The sequence below is a fragment of the Physeter macrocephalus genome, chromosome 2, assembly GCF_002837175.3.
Source record: "Physeter macrocephalus isolate SW-GA chromosome 2, ASM283717v5, whole genome shotgun sequence".
Lineage (NCBI taxonomy): Eukaryota > Metazoa > Chordata > Mammalia > Artiodactyla > Physeteridae > Physeter > Physeter macrocephalus.
In genome coordinates, this window is record NC_041215.1 from 83,246,902 (window position 1) to 83,262,194 (window position 15,293).

Below are 15,293 nucleotides of genomic sequence, written 5' to 3' on the forward strand. Positions count from 1 at the left end.
CAATGTTGCCATGTCCCCCTACTCTGAGAGTAAGGAATTTTCCTTGGTTAGACTGTAATTCTGCTCCCTGGTAGTGGGTCTCCAGTCTGTTGTTCTCCACTGCTCTTGGTTTCACCCTCCCAGAAAGACTTTAGATTTCTGCCATCCTCCTTGGTCACTTCCAGAGAGCACATTGGAGAATATGCCCCTTTTCATGCTAAGAAGCTTTCTCAGCCACTTCCTGCCTGTAAACTGTTGTTGGCTCAAAGGTCTTTTTATATCTCAGTCTTATCCCCTTTTAGTCCTAGCTGGTAGTTTGTTTGCCAATACAGCTGTCTCAAAAACTTGGATTTTCCATGTATTTGATTTCAGTAAACTCTATTTGACAAAACCATACCCACAATTCTTTTGGGGACATGCCTCTCATACCATATTATGAGGAACTTCCACCCATTAGGCTTCTGAGGGACCCTACCCTTAAGCTTTCTAGAAACCGCTTTGTCCAGCTGAGAGAAACTTCCAGGCATCACCTTCTTTCAGATGTCTTAGTAAAGGAAGTTATAGCTATGCCCTTAATTACATTTTCCCCCAAGCTGAATCTGAGACTCTTAGTGGCTGGAAATAAAGAGTTTTATTTTCCAAATAAGCAAGTTCTGTGCTGTTTAAATCCCTCTAAATTCTTCTTGCAAGCTGGCAGGGTTTTTTTTTCTGAATTTATCTCTCATAGCACCTTATAAAATGGAAATAAAAGTAACTTGCTCATGCTTTCAACATAAGCCTAGAAACCATTCTACTATGGTCATGTTACTACAGGCAGCAGTTTTACCAAATACAGGTTGACATTTTTCCAGCTTCTGTAATGGTTTCCTTGCCCTCTGCCACCTGTTCCCTAGCTAATACCATATATTTTAGGTTCTTGTTACAGTAGCATCCCAGGATTAGATTTTCCCTATCAGCTAGCTATTGCTGCATAACAAGCAACCACAAAATCTCAGTGACACATAACAATAAGCTTTTAATTCTCTCTTGGGTCTACAGGTCAGCTAGAGCAGCTTCAGGTAGCAATGACTGAAACAGCTCTGTACCACATCACAGGTCTGTGGGCAAGTAGAGCAGTTCTGCTCCTCAAATATCCACACTGGGACCCAGGTTGAAGGGTAGTGGCTACTCTGGGGAAAACTCTTTTCACTGAGGTGACAGAAGTACAAGTGGGTAAGCCCCATTAGACAAACATATCTCAAGTCCCTGATTTCATCACATCTACTAAGGTCCCCCTGGCCAAAGCAAGTCCCATAGCTGAGCCCAAAGTCAAAGGGTGGAAAATTATGCTGCCTTTTATTCGTAAAGAACTTCAAAGCTAGAATAGTACAAGATGTGGGTACAGGGAGGGGAGAAGCATTGAGGCCGATAACTTATCACATCCTGCATGGTAATATATGAGATGCTGGTTGCCAGGCTGCACTTCTGTCCTGCTTCGAGAAACATGCAGTTTCTCCTAAAGCTGTAGTGCCAAGCCGTACTCAGCAGCAGCTTTTTAAAGATTCCTCATGAGGGGGTCAGGGGAAGTGAGGGTCACCAGCCCAGCACCTAGTTTTAGGCAGTGAACCTGTCTCTAATCTCCATTCTCATCTAGGGCACTTTTATTCTCTATTCCCCAATAGGATATGGACTCTCAGCTGCTTCTACCTACTTCACCACCCAGGGGCCAGCAAGCCCATGACTTTACCTCCTACTTTCTTAATTGCATTTCTTTTCTCTTCTTGGTTCACAGAAATGTTTGTCTTACTGAACAAAGTTGTGTCTTTTTCTTTTCTAAGCCTATGTATTTTTTTTTCTTTCATATGTATCGTAGCCATGGATTTAGAGCAGGGGGATATCTTGAACCTTGAACTTTAAACAGCATTGCTACCCAAAGCCCTAGAATCATATATGAAGGTTCTCTTTTATTTTCTGTGGTGGTCTTTAAACATAAAATCTGTTTTAACACCTCTTGGCACTTAAGTATGCCTAAATTTAGTACGTTACAAAAAAATAACTAGTTTCTTGAAAGATAGACATAAATATTCAAATTCAGTACATTTAAAAAAATGATCAGGTAAATTATATAAAACAAAGATAAAAAATAGTCCTCTATTCTTGCCAATAAATCTGATTATTAAAACAAACTACTTTCAAATGTGTATATTAAGTATTAATATATTTTATCACAACCTCGTTATCCCATTCTCCTCTTATCCAAACTTTCATCTCTTGTTTTTTGACTTTTTATTGTGTAGAACATTATGGAAAACTTCAAATATATAATATACACAGAATAGTATAATAATCTCTATGTACCCATAACTGAGCTTCATAATTATTAATCATGGTAAATCTTGTTTCATTTATAGCAGGGGTTGGGAAACTATGACCTACATATTAAATCCAGCTTACCAGCTATTTTTATGAATAAAGTTTTATTAGAACACAGCCATGCTCTTTTGTGTACATGTTGTCTATGCCTGCTTTCATGCTACAATAGCAGAGATGAGTAGTTACAGCAGAGATTGTATGGCCTGCAAAGCCTAAAATATTTATTATCTAGCAATTTACACACACAAAAAAGTTTGCTGACCCCTGAACTGTACTCTCATCCACTTCCCTCAGCAAAAATATCTTTCACATTTTTACTGACATATGACATATTTACTGGCATACTGACATATTTTAAAATATGTCAGTATGTGTTATAAAAGATAAGGACTCTAACAAACAACACCCTCTTACACTAAAAAATTAGTAATTCATTAGTTTTATCTCTTCCACAAAACTCTCACTGAATAACAAGTGGTAATTCTTTAATATTTCTTTTTCTTCCTAACTCATTATTCAGGTCCACCCACAGTTTAACAAGCCATTTTCTTACCTTTGGAAGAGCTACAAACTTTAAAAGTCCTATGAAAAAATATGGCATATAAAGACAATCTCACATTTTTAAAAGGCTAAGAGTGTTAGTTTTTTTGCCACACTGGTTTTTCTTTTCTTGAGACCAAGGAGTTCACTTTTAAAAGGTTTAATAGGTAAGTGATTATTAGCAATTCTATGTAACATTTTATATTAGAATAGCTTTTTACAATTTACATGGCAATTTTACAGGAGCTATCTCATTTAATATTTACAGCAACCTAGTGAGGTAGAGATTATTTTCATACTAAATGATTCCACTGAGACGCAAACCCATGTTGTCTGCTTAGTCTACCAACCATGCTGCTGAACTGGCAGTCACAAATCTTACCATAGAGCAGTTTTAAATAGGTTTTATCACCTTTCACAGACCTGGGTTATATAAATGCACTATGCTATGCAAAGTATTATTAACTATATTACTTCCTAGATATGCTAAAGATACATATCTGTACAGTGAAGATATTACAATAAACTCTTAATGAAACCTGTACCTTTGGAGCTTAGGATTTCAAGCACAGAGCATGTATATTTCAAATTCAAAGAGCAAGAAGTAATCCATTACATAGTTTTCATAAATTCCTCTTTAGCATTTCTTGCACATGCTTGTGATGGGTCCAGAGCACTAATGGAGAGGTGGTCTTAAGTAGAGGCTCAGAAAAATGGCTGATTACAGGGTTAGGACACAGGAAATACAAAGTAAACCGGGAACATCTTTTTGTGCTTGAAAATAGGAAATGCCCTTCAAAATGGTGAAGGGGACCATGTCAAAAGGACACAGAAATCAGCTTGAAGTGAATGCCGCTAGATAAATCTGGAACAATTTGAGCATCAAAATAACTAATAATAGTAATAAGTTGTAACTCATTGAGTGAAATATGAATCCACGAGTCCATACTGATATAAATAAATAAATGAAGAAGTTGTAAGTTTGATGAGATATTTACATAGCCTCAAAGCACCCACCTACAAAATACTTATGGATTAAAAGGGAAAATTGGGTTACTTTATAAAAAAGGAGCCTGGAAGACATCATTTTAATCAAATGATCAAAGTCAATACCCCAGTAATTGGACAAATTGAAAATGTGGAACATCCCTTCCCCCGGTAGAAGGTAATAAGAACACTTTATCATTTCTATGAGATTCCTGACAAAGGGGCATAACCTTCTAAGGTGACATTAGAGCTAAAATAGGAACACTCTAAAAATTAATTACCTATAATCTTCAAAATTGTCAAAGTCATGAAAATCAAGGGAAGACTGAGGAACTGTTCCAGACTGAAGACTTCTAAAGGGACATGGAAGTTACCACAACACTTAATTCTCGACTAGATCCTTTTACTATAAATGGCATTGGAACATTTGGCAAAACTTGAACAGGGTCTAAGGGTTAGATGGTAGTAATGTATCAATGCTAGTTTCCTGATCTTGACTGGTTGTATTATGGTGAGATAGGAGAATGTCCTTTTACATAGGAAATACAAAAGTATTGAGGGGTGATGGGAAGTTAGGTCAGAAACTTACTCCCAAATTGTTCAAATAACAAAAGTTAGTTCTTAGTTATCTCTTTGCAAGCATTCTTCTGTATGTTTGACATTGATTCAAAACGAAAAGTTTTTTACAAAAATGCACATTAAGTTACAGCAGATACTCACAGATATCTGTCACATTCTTTATTACAAAGATTTCTTTCCAAGCTTTCTACATCAGGGGTCTGCAACCCCCCGGGCCGTGGACCTGTATCAGCCCGCAGCCTATTAGGAACCGGGCCGCACAGCAGGAGGTGAGCAGCGGGCAAGTGAGGGAAGCTTCATCTGCTACTCCCCATCACTCGCATCACTGCCTGAACCGTCATATCCCAGCCCCCCATCCGTGGAAAAATTGTCTGCCACGAAACCGGTCCCTGGTGCCAAAAAGGTTGGGGACCGCTGTTCTGCATGACAAAAACTAGTATCTGGAGGCAATTGTTTGTCTGTAAAAGCTTTGATAATGTCACATTTGTTTTTCTGTTGGGAAGGGGTGAGCAACTGAAAGACAAAACAAGAATATCCATCTATTCAACAAATGTTTGTTGAGTGACTACACATATCAAGCTCCGTGGTAGGTACTAATTTCCTCTCTGGTGGACACTGATACACTACCGAAATCCCCCTTCAGGACTGAAGGCCTTATTCCCCAGCTGCTAGGAGTGATGTGGACAAGACAGCCCTCAGCTGTTAGCCCCCGTGCAGGGATTGCTTTAACTGAAGAGAGTTTCCTTACCTAAGGTCACATGGCCTTCCCAGGGTGCTCTGCATCTAATCACTGGCCAATGGAGTGGTATAAAGGCCTGGCCCTCTCACCCCAATTCAAGCATCTCCAAAGGGTCATCTCATCTAAAGAGGGTCCCAAAGGGCTAAGGTTTTCATTGAGAACCCATCACAGCCCAGCTTCCCCCTCTCTGCCAGTCCTTTTCCCTTCCCTTGCCTTCCCTTACATAGGTGATGATCCCTAGAATGCTCTTCATGAACCTCCTGCCTGGTAATCTCCTGCTCAGAGTCTGCTTCTCAGGGAAGCCAACCTGTGACATCCTCTCTCAATGATTTCTCTCTGGAGCCAAGAAGGATCTTTACTTTTCAATTTTTTAACTATTAAACAAGGCTATACTTTTGAACATTAAAATTTCATGACTTGCCCTCTTGCCTTATCCACTCTCTTGTTTCTTGATCAGCTGGCATAAAATGAGGAGATACAGGGACTAAAAATGGGAACAGAAAGAACATGCACAGAAGCCACAATCTGTCTTGGGAAAGCAAGATTGAGACGTAGGACAAGTTTGTTTTTGCCTCTACCTCCCTTTTCTTTGCTGTTTTCTTTCCCTTTCAACCCTGGCCTCCCAGGGATCTGTGTCCAGTATATTCCTATCACATGGCTCCTCCTTTCTCAAAAGACTAACTCATTCTCACTGACGTGTTAGGACTTAATGTGTCATGCTCCTTAAAGAGTTTGAAAGAACCTATTGTTTTTTGAGGCTTACTATGGCTCAGAGCACTTCCCACAGAATGTCAGAAGGAAGGTAACTGATCTGTTGGCATTAGTAAGATGGATGTTTTTGGTACCCTACTGAATCATTCACACAGGCAATCCTCTTCTCCATTTACACATCAGTTGAAGTCCTCATATAATAAGTCCTTGGGGAAATATCTTGGGAAAAATAGTATTTGGAGCCACTCCTATTTGAAAAATTGCTATAAATTCTTTACCGCAAGCATTAGCAGATTAAACCATTTTTTGCAGAAACAGAATGAGGCTTAATTCTTAGAAACATAAATTAGCTCTATTTCATTTGTTAACATCTATTTTTAGTAGACCATGAGAAATACAAGTCAATGTTGAGGTTAAGAAAACAATCGATGTTAGAGCTGTGAGATTTTTAATTCTGCCAAATTAGGTAGTTTGGGATATCTCTAAATATTTTTAAAACCATTCAAGTTAAAGAAATGTGACATGCTGTTTTACCAAATACCCTTATTTCCATTTTTTCTTTACTAAGATAAAATATTATTTGAGTGTCGCAACTTAATTCTTCAAGGTACTGTCTAAACAGAGACATTAAGCTTGTTGATTTGTGTTTGTCCAATTATCTCTTTTCTCATTTTTCAATTGGCCCTTTATTGGTCATTTTTCAGTTTTTCCATTAGTGCCCTTATTTTTTTTTTAACATCTTTATTGGAGTATAACTGTTTTACAATAGTGTGTTAGTTTCTCCTTTACAACAAAGTGAATCAGTTATACATATACATATGTTCCCATATCTCTTCCCTCTAGTGCCCTTATTTTTTAGCAAGATGTAAAAGTGGTAGCTAATAGTTCCACCATGAAAATTAGTGTCCTATGTGGGTTTGGTGGGGGCATGATTGTTTGTTTTTTGTAGTTTAAGATCATTTTATTCAGCAGGGAGAGGTAGGGGGGCAACTGCAGCTCCCCCAGCCCCACCAGGGGGAAAACAAAACCTCCCTGCCTCCAACCCCCCCCATCCTATGTGTTTTTGATTACCAGGACATGAGTTTTGTCAAATCATAGACCTCAGAAATCATAAATAGACCTCAGTGTAAAACTTTGTTTTAGTTTAAAATATGAATTAGCGTCAGCTCTTTCATTTTAAAAGTTTTATCTAAGGTTCTATTTAAGAATTGGGGTCATTTAAATCTCTGTCATTCTGTGAGATTTTAGATTTCTCCTGTAATCTCTGGTATCAGATTGATTTTTATATTCTAGGACAATTCTAAAGGAGCCAACTAAAGATTGACATAATTTTTTCTCCTCTGTTAACAGTTTACACATATAGTGTTTTCATTAGTTTAAAGAAAAGTGTCAAAGACCTTTCCCCAAAGAGTTTCCGACTACTCATGTAAGTAGAATCAGATGTACAGCACAAAATTAATCTGTAGTGTCCAATTTTCATTATCCAAGTGAGTCACTTTTTAAAAGTGGATTTTCAGGAGATTACAGGGTAGTAAAATGTGTATCTGGACTGGAATTCAGGTGAGGATTAAGAAGGAGGTTTGAACAAAAAGTGATTATAGAAATAGGGCAGAGATTATGGAAACATGGTGATTATTGAAATAGAGTGGAAAATAAAACAGTTTGCCTTCAGATAACTTTATAATCTTTTTACGTTTCTATTCACTAGTAGAGAGCATGAAAGCCACATTTAAATCATAGAAATGTCAGTAAAGTCACTGCGTTTTACTAGGTAATAAAATGGCTTCATTTTCCTTTATTTCCTTTATTTCTTTCTCCTGAGACACAACACCTTTGTTGTGTCTCAGGAGAAAATCAGAGGAAAAGAATTTTTTTGGTGTTTTAACTTTTGAGCATATTGTAAAACTTTGCAATATAACTTTTATGATTTTTAGATCATTTTTCTTCAGTCCTACACCATTCATCTGGGCATGGCTGACTTCGGAGGACCTATAAACATTTCACCTACTACACTATGCCAAAAATCATCTAAACTCCATTAGCAGAAAGCACAGTTAACATTTTAATGCATGCTTTTCTTTCCTGGGCTTATATATTTATATTTTTACACAAGTGATATCATACCACTCATACAACTTTAAAAGTTACTGGGCTTCCCTGGTGGCGCAGTGGTTGGGAGTCCGCCTGCCAATGCAGGGGACGCGGGTTCTGTGCCCCGGTCCGGGGGGATCCCGCGTGCCGTGGAGCGGCTGGGCCGGTGAGCCATGGCCGCTGGGCCTGCGCGTCCGGAGCCTGTGCTCCGCGGCGGGGGAGGCCGCAGCAGTGAGAGGCCCGCGTACTGCAAAAAAAAAAAAAAAAAGTTACTTCTTATTATTTTTAAAATAAATTTATTTATTTATTTTTGGCTGCATTGGGTCTTCATTGCTGCGTGCAGGCTTTCTCTAGTTGCGGTGAGTAGGGGCTACTCTTTGTTGCGGTGCATGGGCTTCTCATTGCGGTGGCTTCTCTTGCTGCAGACCACGGGCTCTAAGTGCACGGGCTTCAGTAGTTGCAGCACGCGGGCTCAGTAGTTGTGGCTCCAGGGCTCTAGAGCGCAGCCTCAGTAGTTGTAGCACAGGGGCTTAGTTGCTCCGTGGCCTGTGGGATCTTCCCGGACCAGGGATCAAACCCATGTCCCCTGCATTGGCAGGTGGATTGTTAACCACTGCACCACCAGGGAAGTCCCTAAAAGTTACTTTTTAATTTAACTGTATAACATGACTATTACTCCATGTTTTTATTATTCTTCTGAGACACAATTTTAAATGACTATAAATTATCCTATTGTGAATATGACTGCAATTTATTTAAAATCATTTTCTTTTGTTGGACTTCTAGTTGTCTTCAATTTCTTACTATTATGAACCACACTGAGATCATCAATGAACAAGCTTGTAGCTGAACATTTGGGCTACAGGCCTATTTCCTTAAGATAAATTCTCATATGTGGAATTGCTGGATCAAAGCATGTGCACATTTTTCGGGCTTTTGATATATGTCACTAAATTGCCTTCCAGAAAGCTTGTACCAAATGATACTCCAATGAGCAATGTATAACAGTATCTGTTTCCATACCTTCCCCAACATTGCAGTCTTTGGTGGATGAAGGAAAAAAACTAGTATCTTATTTTTCCTAACTAAAAATTACATATCAGATTCCCTAATTATGCCAATCAATAATGTTCATTACAGAAAAACACTTTGTTAATGGTGAAAAAAAGTAGCCATAACACCAAGAGCAACAGATAACCAACATTAACATATTCTTTGTACATATAGACATTTTCTGTTATGTCTTTTACTTTTGACATCATGCTTACATTAGATAGATTTTTTACCCATAGTCTCTTCTACTGATTTTAAGAATTGCTTAATTTTCAAATTCCTAACTGTGATAAAACACACTAATATAAAATTCACATCTTAACCACTTTTTAAGCTTACAGTTTAGTATTGTTAAGATATTCACATCATTGTGCATACAATCTTCAGAACTTGTCCATCTCACAAAACTGAAGCTCTCTGCATTAAACAATTCCTCATTTTCCCCTTCCCCCAGCCCCTTGCAACCACATTCTATCAATACTTTGTGTTTCTATGAATTTAACTACTTTAGGTACCTCATATAAGTGGAATCATATAGTATTTGTCCTTTCATGACTGGCTTATTTCACTTAGCATAATGTCTTCAAGTTCATCCATGTTGTAGCATGTGTCAGAATTTCTATCCATTTTAAGACTGAATATTCCATTGTATGTATATACTGCATTTTATTTATCCATTCATCTGTGAGTGGACACTTGGGTTGCTTCTACCTTTGAGGTATTGTGAATAATGGTGCTGTGATCATGGGTGTACAAATATCTGTTCATATCCCTGCATTCACCTCCTTTAGGTATATACTTATAAGTGGAATTAAATGGTAATTTTATTTTTAATATTTTTGAGGAACTGACATGCTGTTTTCCATAGTGCCTGCACCATTTTACATTCCCATCAACAGTGCACAAGAGTTCCAATTTCTCCACACTGTTGCCAACACTTGATATTTTCTGTCTTGTTTGTTTTTTATGGTAGCAATCCTGATGGGTGTGAGGTGATAATTTTTTTTTTTTTTTTCGATACGCGGGCCTCTCACCGTCGTGGCCTCTCCCGTTGCGGAGCACAGGCTCCGGACGCACAGGCTCAGCGGCCGTGGCTCACGGGCCCAGCCTCTCCGTGGCATGTGGGATCCTCCCGGACTGGGGCACGAACCCGTGTCCCCTGCATCGGCAGGCGGACTCTCAACCACTGTGCCACCAGGGAAATTCGTGATAAATTTTCTCTGTCTCCCTCTCCCTCTCTTCCTCACTCCACATCTTGAATCTGCTTCTCTTTGATCATTAGCTTTATGATTTGGGGGCTGCTATCCACAGAAGACTAGAAACATGATCTCTGATGGATCCAAGCTCAGCCTTATAGCTTAACCAATCAGAAATAGTGCTTCCTTTTAACCTCAACTTGGAAAATCTCAGGGAAGGACACTGACTGGCATAGACTAAATCATACACTCATCCCTTGGACCAATCACAATGGCCAAAGGGGTGTAGTATGATTAACTCTTCTTGAGCCATATGCATAACATTTTGGGAGGTGCGGGTTACTCTGTAACTAGATGGCACCTCCCATTAGGAGCACAGAGAGGATGAACAACTTCCCCAGATGAGGGATGGCATGACTAGGACAAATATGGCCATTTCGAGAATCATTGTGAGCTGGGTAGCCAACCCAATATGTGTCTATTACACAAAGAAGACTTGATTACTAGAGTTTGAATTCTTCATTCCCTGCTGTCTTATTTTTCTCCTCTTTAGCAAAAGAGATATGAAAGAGAAGCAGACTACTCTGATGAATGATTTCCTTCATTCCAAGCTACCTATCTTCTTTCAGTTTCATTGTCTAAAGACAAAGCGTAGTATTTGATGAGAGGTGTATTCTATGTTAAGAGAGTTTTTTTTTTTGCGGTACGCGGGCCTCTCACTGTTGTGGCCTCTCCCGTTGCGGAGCACAGGCTCCAGACGCGCAGGCTCAGCGGCCATGGCTCACGGGCCCAGCCGCTCCGCGGCATGTGGGATCTTCCCAGACCGGGGCACGAACCCGCGTCCCCTGCATGGGCAGGTGGACTCTCAACCACTGCGCCACCAGGGAAGCCCCCTAAGAGAGTTTTTAACTAGGAATTATATATTCACCTGCAGTATTTCAAAACTCATGTTTATACTCTTGTTCATGTACTTTTCAATTCTATCATCTCTGAGAAGGTCAGCTATTACATACCATCTGTTTCTGTGAACAAAAAGTGTGTTTTCTGATGAACAGAGCTTTTTGTAACTAGGAAAATAAAACTATGTTTTTTAAGTATCATGATATTAAACCACTATGGTAAGAAACCAAATTATATAATTTACTGTTAAATGAAATGGAGGTTCATCTATTGCTATTGCTCTATAAAAGTTATATCTAAATTTAATGCATTAATATATTTTACTTCCTTAAAAAATGAAACCAAATTTAATTTTATGTCAAGGAAATTTCTATTATCTTGTTAACCACTATCGTAATTTTAAAAATAATTTGATGTTAATACTTTTCTATATATCAGAAATAAACTTTTTTAAAATTCTTTTTTTGAAATACATAAAATTATTTAACTCCTGATTCTGAGGCCCTAGACCTTCAAAGCCATGAAATAGTGATAATGGTTCATCTAAATTAACTTGCGGGAAAAGAGGTACAGGAAAAAAATCTACTCCAGTGTCTCACAGAGTGCCATTAATGGAACAGGAGAATAAAGTCAGATTTTCTTGATGTCCCCATTCTGCTCTGGATCAGTTTGGTTATAGTATTATTAGAAATTGTACTTCCTCTAAATATTAGGCAAAATTAACATGAGATTTTTTTTTTTTTTTTTTTTTTGTGGTATGCGGGCCTCTCACTGTTGTGGCCTCTCCCGTTGTGCAGCACAGGCTCCAGACGCGCAGGCCCAGCGGCCATGGCTTACGGGCCTAGCCGCTCCACGGCATATGGGATCCTCCTGGACCGGGGCATGAACCCGTGTCCCCTGCATCGGCAGGCGGACCCCCAACCACTGCGCCACCAGGGAAGCCCAACATGAGATTTTAAATGAGCAATATATTAAACTATAGGACAGCATAATAATATAACAATGCTTTCCCAGATAAAGAAAAGATAACTAATTTAGGATGATAAACAATCAGTATAGTAATCAACATTTATTATTTAATTATAAATACATTATGAATGATCATTGAAATAATAAATTTCATAACTGTCATATGCTTTGCTTAAGATACTGTATTAACAACAAGCCAGACCTCTGGTGAAATTGGGTTGAAATGTCTAAAATAATATGTAATAAAATAATTGATTAGTGATAGGGCCAGCTTTGAGCATTTGTTGTTGTTATTGCAACTATGTTCATTGTGTTTATGATTTATACTTCTATATTTCAAAAACAAATTTAGACTACTAAAATAAAATATTTCAGCAGCTATAACAAAGCATGTAATGAAAGTGAAAGGAGTTGAGAAATGATCAATTTACACTTTGTTTTGGAAACTCTCAGTTCCTCAAAGAACTGTGACTTTTGCATCTTATTCATCTCAGTATGGTCAGGACTTGGCTTATGAAGGCCCTCAGTAAATGTGTGTTGAATGAAGCGAAGAATGAAAATAACAATAGGAAAAAGAAAAAAGGAGTGAAAAAGATGGGAAGAGAGGACAGAAAGACAAGTGGGGAGGGAAAGGTTGGAGGGGAGAAGATTTTAAACTTTTTGTTTTCACTTTCATGGTGGGTCTAATGTCATTGATTAAAGACGAGCATCAGACTCCCTTAAGGCAGAGGCAGGGGAAAGGGGAGTTCTAGAGGACTGGATACCAGAAAGCACTGTGATTCTGCTACTGGGACCTCCTAGTCTCTGCATCTCCACTGAAGACAACAGTGTAAGTAACTACTGACAGGACAGTCTGAGGAGTCTAAATCTGTCCACAGCTTGGTCTTTCTTTGAAATGACTCCTTCATGTATTGGATTCTCATGGATCTTCAAAGCCAGAAAAGTGAGAGAATGGAGGGCACCGTTCTCAATCCCTCCCCCCATCACCTCCAAATCTGATCATTCACTATTGAATATACTTTCCAAATGCCTATCAAACCTCTTTCAATTTTAATCTTGAATCTTTGATGTTAAAACAGGACATAATATTCTGAGAACTTTACTGAATCTCCAAATTTATAAGTACTCCTCAAGTAGGTAAATTCCCCTGTAACGTATAACTGAAATTTTTAAGTGCCCCATCATAGTCTTAATAATAAATGCAGGATTAAGGTTCATTTCTAACCTCAGCATTAATTCTAGTACTAAAATAAATTGTATTCTACATTCCATTCTATCATTATTGTGATTACACTGCTATGTCCATCCTGAATCTGTGTACGTGATGGGGAATGCCGTCCTCGCTAAGATGCATGTAATACCTTCTCATTAGTTATCTGACTCATATCACATCCATCCAAATAGCAAAAATCAAAAAATTTCCTAACACATTGTGTTGTAAAGTGTTGCGGAAACAAACACTCTCATCCTTTGTAAATACAAATTGGTACAAACACTTTGGAAGACAATTTGGTAATATTTATCAAAATTTTAAAAGCATGCACCCATAGGGACTTCCCTGGTGGTCCAGTGGTAAAGAATCTGCCTTCCAATGCGGGGGATGCGGGTTTGATCCCTGGTCAGAGAATAAAGATCCCACACACCGAGGGGCAACTAAGCCCGTGCACCACAACTACTGAGTTCGCGTGCCTCAACTAGAAAGAGAAAACCCCCACGCCACAACTAGAGAGAAGCCCGTGTGCCACAACGAAAAATCCCACATGCCTCAGTGAAGATCCCTCATGCTGCAACTAAGACCTGACCCAGCCAAATAAATAAATAAATGAAATAAATTTTAAAAATATATCATGCACCCATAGACAGCAATTCCACTATGGGAATTTATTTTATAGATATACTTGCATGTCTATGAAATGATTTATATATTAGGACACATATTAGCCAAAAATTATAAACAAACTAAATAGCCATCATTAAGGAACTGTGATAGTTCATTTTATATGTCAGTTTGCCTGGACCATAGTGCCCAGGTATTTGGTTAAACATTATTCTGGATGTTTCTTTGATCGTGTCTTTGGACAAGATTAACATTAAATCAGTGGACTTAGAAAAAGAAGATTGTCCTCCCTAATGTGGGTGAACCTCATCCAATCACTGAAGACCTGAATGGAACAAAAGACTGATCTCCCTCATATAAGAAGGAATTTTACTAGTAGATGGCTTTTGGACTTGAAATTCAGCATAGCAGCCCTGGTCTTCAGCCTGATGGCCTTTGGACTAAAACTACAGCATCAGGTGTTACCTGGGTCTCCAGCTATTTAATCTGAGTTTGAATCATATCAGTATGTGTTATGGTGTGCAAGATTTCTTTTTTTTTTTTTTTTTTTGTGGTATGCGGGCCTCCCTCTGTTGTGGCGTCTCCCGTTGCGGAGCACAGGCTCCGGACGCGCAGGCTCAGCGGCCATGGCTCATGGGCCCAGCCGCTCCGCGGCACGTGGGATCCTCCCAGACCGGGGCGCGAACCCGGTTCCCCTGAATCGGCAGGCGGACGCGCAACCACTGCGCCACCAGGGAAGCCCTGCAAGATTTCTTATACTCTGCATTTGAAACAGTATTATAATAATTTTAATTATTAAATTGGTATGTGCATTAGCTACATTATAAATATATGATACAAATGCATTTTTCTATGAAACTTACATATTTGTAGTTTACAGTTTGAGTAATTAAAATGCAAGCAACAGTTATATGCTTTCACAAATTCTTAATGTGTTTATTTCATTTCCCTAATTATTATAAATGCAAGATTTCTTTTAGCCCTTTTATCTTTCAAAAATGCTTAATAGAACATCTAAATAGTAACTGTAGTCAACAATACTGTATCATATATTGGAAAGCTACCAAGAGAGTAGATCTTAAAAGTGAGCATACACACACAAATTGTAACTGTGTGAGGTGATAGATGTGTTAACTAACCTTATTGTGGTAATCATTTACATATATATATGAAATTGTAACATCAGACACCTTAAACTTACACGATATTATATGTCCAGTATACCTCGATAAAGCTAAATTAGGGGGTGGGCAGGGGAGAACTTTAAGATTCTCATCCCAACTCTAGTAATACTTGCTAAAGACAAATGTCACAATAAAATCCATCAAAACATGCTGTCATGTTCTTCCCACACACAAAC